This window comes from Canis lupus, chromosome 3, assembly GCF_003254725.2.
Source record: "Canis lupus dingo isolate Sandy chromosome 3, ASM325472v2, whole genome shotgun sequence".
Classification (NCBI taxonomy): Eukaryota; Metazoa; Chordata; class Mammalia; order Carnivora; family Canidae; genus Canis; species Canis lupus.
The window spans coordinates 46,539,697-46,544,754 of NC_064245.1; the positions used below are offsets into that span (position 1 = coordinate 46,539,697).

The following is a 5,058-nucleotide window of genomic DNA, read 5'->3' on the forward strand; positions in this document are numbered from 1 at the left end:
TCTTCTCTCTTTTTTAAAGATTTTATTTATTGATTCATGAGAGACAAAGAGAGAGAGAGTCAGAGACATAGGCAGAGGGAGGAGCAGGCTCCCTGCAGGAAGCCTGTTACAGCACTCGATCCCAGGACCCCAGGGTTAACATCCTGAGCCAAAGGCAGACACTTAACCAATGAGCCACCCAGGTACCGCTATATATGCTTCTCTTTGCTTAGAAGTATTTTTCTAACATACAGTTTACACATATGTAAGTATTAATAAATATATATATAGTCAAAAATAAACCAAAATAACACAAGTTCTTTTTTAAAGTCCCATTTTTAGATTTAATTTTGTTCCTGGACTTTTGTTAGCGTTCTAGGGGTCTGGTCACAACAGCTTATCCATATCCAACAGCCTATCCATAAAAAGACATTTATGTTTCTTTTGGAATCTTGACCACACTGAAATTATTGTATGTCAAAGCTGCCCTACTTCATGCAAGTCTCTGTTCTCCACTTGTCTTAGGGACCTAGAGCACTGTCCTGGTCCTGCTGGTCTTTCCTGTTCACCTTGTTCTTCACTAGGAACTTTGGTCCCCACTAAGCCTGAAGGACACAACTCTCCCACTCTATTCATCATCAGCAGTGAGACCCTAGCTCAGTTCCTATTGTTGTATAAACCTCTTCAACTCATCTTTCAAAAACAGATGGCAACCGATCATGAACGTTAAAGATGCGGTTTTTGGTGAAGCAATCAGCATTCTATCCTAGCACAAAGTAGCCACAAACTACACCACAGTTAACTTCATTCTTCAAAGGGGCTTCAAAGGGGCATGGTCTGCTGCCCGGAGCATCACAGACAGTAAAGTAAAGGTTATTGAGAATTACTGAACCTGAGGACATAGATTTGTTCTTATCAGGATGGCAGTGGCCCCCTCTTTGGGGGGCCAGCAGTACATGGAACAGTACCCAATGTGAGTGTGAGTTTGCGTGTGCTCATGCGTGCTTGTGTGTGTTGGCCCATTTCTGCCCAAGCATAGGCGCTCCCTTTCTAAAGCTGCTTCCTCATTTGCCCTCAGCTTTTGTCCTATAAAGAGGAAAATTTGCGAGGGGCGTGGGCAATGATAAGGAAAGTTCACCTACATCAGAAAACATTTGATTGACCCCATCACAACATCAGCAAAAATAAAACAGCAGGAAAGGCCAGCCTACTGCCTGCCTGGTCTCTGGAGCCCCAGACAATCCGAATATGGTAACAGAGCTTGATAAAAATAAAAAATAATAAAAAAAAATGACACCGTGCCACCTAGTTATGATTGCTCTGAAAAACATCCCTTTCATAATAATCTTATTAGGAGAAAGAGAGTGGGGTTTTTGTGTCTTCTTTGTGAAGAGCAATTTACTTTTATGGATAGTAAAAAGAAAATAAATTCTCCTGAAATGACTCCTTGGTGGATCAGGGTCCACGCAGCTCATTCTGTGTTTATAGATAAGCAAAAGGTCAATTGAATGTTATGTGTTTTATGTGTGGCCTGCTTAGACGCCGCACAGCATGGTGTGGGGAGGGAGCTGGTTGGCTAATTCAACCTTTCTTTCCTCGGCCTGAGAGACTGGTTTGAGGGGAGATTTCTGTGCCAGGGGCCATCAGGGAAATACCTAGCAATCACCTGTCAGGAGGTATTTGTTTTGCTGGTGGGATTTAATACTCCATACGAGATTAGAATGTGTTGTTTTTGTCACTGTGGAAAATATACAGATAATTTTTCAGGCACCTGTTTGACAGGCTCCAAAGGAGTGGCATATGTGTCTCTGATTAATGACTTCCTCTTGTGTTCCTCATGTCATTGTGACATTTCATTAAAATATAAAAGCAGGACCCCGTTTGGAGATAGTAGGCAAGGTCTGTGCCCAGATCCTGTTCTGGGAGAGGTGGAGGGTCCTGAGTTTCGATTCCTCTCTAATACACAGTGTGAAATCACAATTAGTTCTCACTTGGGAGAGCCTGTGCTTTCCTTAGTACTTTTCTCATTTATTCAACAAATATTTAATTAGCACCATGTGCAAAAGTCTACATGCAAGACCCAGAAAGGACCTTGCCCTTAAAATGTTTGATTTCTAATAGAGATGGGAAGGAGGATGAATTCAATAGGCTCAAGTGCCTTTTGTTTTTTTGTGGGTTTTTTTTTTTGTGTGTGTTAAGTTAAAATGTTTTATTTATTTTTTGTATATTTTTATTGGGGTTCGATTTGCCAACATATAGCATAACACCCAGTGCTCATCCCATCAAGTGCTCCCCTCAGTGCCCGTCACTCAGTCACCCCATCCCCCCACCCACCTCCCTTTCCACCACCCCTTGTTCGATTCCCAGAGTTAGAAGTCTCTCACGTTCTGTCGCCCTCACTGATATTTCCCACTCATTTTCTCTCCTTTTCCCTTTATTCCCTTTCACTATTTTTTATATGCCCCAAATGAATGAGACCATATAATGTTTGTCCTTCTCCGATTGACTTACTTCACTCAGCATAATACCCTCCAGTTCCATCCACGTTGAAGCAAATGGTGGGTATTCGTCGTTTCTAATGGCTGAGTAATATTCCATTGTATACATAGACCACATCTTCTTTATCCATTCATCTTTCCATGGACACCGAGGCTCAAGTGCCTTTTGTATACTCCCTCCCTAGCTATTGAGAGTCTAACGGAAAAAAGCAAGAAGGGTGGCTAATACTTTGGGAGCACCTATTACTATCCAGATAATATATTAGGCATTTGCACAAGATTTTTCCCACTTTATCCATGTAAATATGCTTATCTCCATTTGGGGGGGATAAGGAAATTGAGGCTCACAGAGATCTTGGCAGTAAGGAGAGATCAGAATTGAAAACCAAGGTCATGTGGCTGCTACTGAATGATAAAGAGGGGACTGGGCAGTGGGTGGGAAGCAGGATGGCATGTAGGGGTGGGAGGGGGTAGCAGGTGGGCATGCAAATAAAGAGCTTTTCAGAGGAAGTGGTGTTGAACTGAGTACTAAAGGGAACAGGATATAAAAGCAAGTGTTAGACTGAAGACAAGGCAAAGGCCAAGTTGCTCTGGACAGATGGCAGTGACCTCTGTACCCCACCCATGTTCTCTCTTTTTTTTTTTCCACGTAAACCTTTCGTTTTAATAAATAAGACATATTCATGGCTTAGGTTTTAAATCACATTTACAGATGAGAAACACTTCTAGGCCCAAACAGGTTAGCGGTGAAGTGACTACTGCTGGGAGGAATGCACGGCCCCCATGCACTTTAAGCCTAAGAGCAAAGACTTCATGTCAGAGAACACCGTACACATCACCTCTAGGCTCAAGAACTGGAAGCAGAGGACTGGAGGGAGAGTGGAGACTTGGTGAAGCTCCTGCGACCACCATCTGATACCCTCACCTTCACACTACAGAAGCCGACGAAAGTTGTGCTACTTTTAGATAAGCTAAGAAGGAGCTTTCCTGATTATATGAAGTGAAACTTTCTCTCTATTGTTAACAATTAGCATAAGGGCATTAGCTACACAGAGAATCCACTGACAAATGCAGACTATGAGAACAGGGAAGAGGAAGCCACACAGATATCTCGTTTCTTCAAATGTCAGAAACTTCCACGCCACAGCAGGAGAGCAGTGGATGAACTCTACCTCTCCCAAAGGTTTAGTCCAAAAACTTCCTGCTGGCATTTCCACCAAATAAGGCTCCCTGTACTTCTGGCATCATCTGCTGGGCTATGAGGTCCAGCCGGCTTTCTAGAGTATTGGAAACCTTTATTTTATGATCCCCATTATAGATCTCCACTCCACCAGCTCTTTCCTCAGGCAGATAGGATTCCTGATCAATTTGAACATCAACATCTTTTTTGGTGGCAATTTTGTACATAGGAATCGCTTTTTGCACTTCAGCCTTTACCAGAGGGAGATCCTATTTCCTGCAACAAACAGTCATCTGGGGCTCCAGCAATTGGTGCAAACCCTGGAAGACCAGTCCATCCAGCAGCACTTGGTAGTTGGTTGTATCTTTTACCACTTTGCTGAGTTTCTGTTTTGCTTCATTTAGTAAGTCTGCAATAAGGTCACCTTTTGCTCTGAGGACTTAGAGCCTTGCTTGATTCATCAAATTAGACATCTGAATTTTCTTCTGCTGCTCAATCTGCTTTTCTTTCTTTTCATAGTATTCCATAATCTTCAGGCTTTGGGTTTGCACAAGGCGACCTTTCTCAATGTTGAACTCTTCCTCTGCCTTTGCATCTATTTCCTCTGCTTTTTTCATTGGCTTCTTGTTCAATAAAAGCCATCATATGCTTAATCTACTTCTGCACGTCGGCATCGCTGAGGGCCATGGCGAAAGCTGTGCTAGGCCGGAAGGGCACTGGCTCGAGCTTAGCCTGGAAGGCAGCGGCGGAAAGCAGGAAAAGAAAATCCTGTGGAGGTATCGGCTTCCTTTGGTTTATCCCGTGTTCTCTTTAATGGGGCAGAGAAGCTAGTGAGAGGGAGCACTTCTCTCCCTGCCAGAACCCAGAAGAGTAACAGGGGTCAGTGAGCACACTCTGTTGCCCAAGCTCCCTCTCCATGGTGGCTCCTGTGGTTGTCACTTCCCTCACACACCCCGGTCTCCTTCCCTGTTCCTCCTGCCTTTTCCCTGGGAGCACACTGATGTTGTCCAGCAACCTCAAGCACCACTTCTGTTCAGATCCACCCAAGTGATCTTCTGGCCACTCTTCAGCCTTGACCTCCGGCTCCTGATCTGCCAAAATGTCAGCTCTGATTTTGAGTCACACTTGTGAGTGGCCCTCCTTCAGATCCCTGTTTCCCCAGCTTTGTTCAAGTCAGAACTCTAGTCCACCTGGGCTATAATGGTCCCTTAAATAGCTCCTCCTTCTGTTCCTTCTAGACCCCCTGCAAATGATGGTGGAACTGTGTTCAGAGGCCTCTCTCTTACCATTCTGTGAGCAATCCTAGACAGAGATTGCTGTGATTCCTCTTTGCCTTCCAAGTATCTGGCAATCTCTAAGCTGTCAGTGATGTCTGTAGGTTGAACACCCCATCCCAGGCCC

General features: G+C 44.1%; 1 pseudogene; it reads right to left on the minus strand.

The window, feature by feature from the left end:
• Positions 1-3,494: 3,494 nt before the first annotated feature.
• LOC112653629 (V-type proton ATPase subunit E 1-like) lies at positions 3,495-4,379 on the minus strand (annotated as a pseudogene).
• Positions 4,380-5,058: the final 679 nt, after the last annotated feature.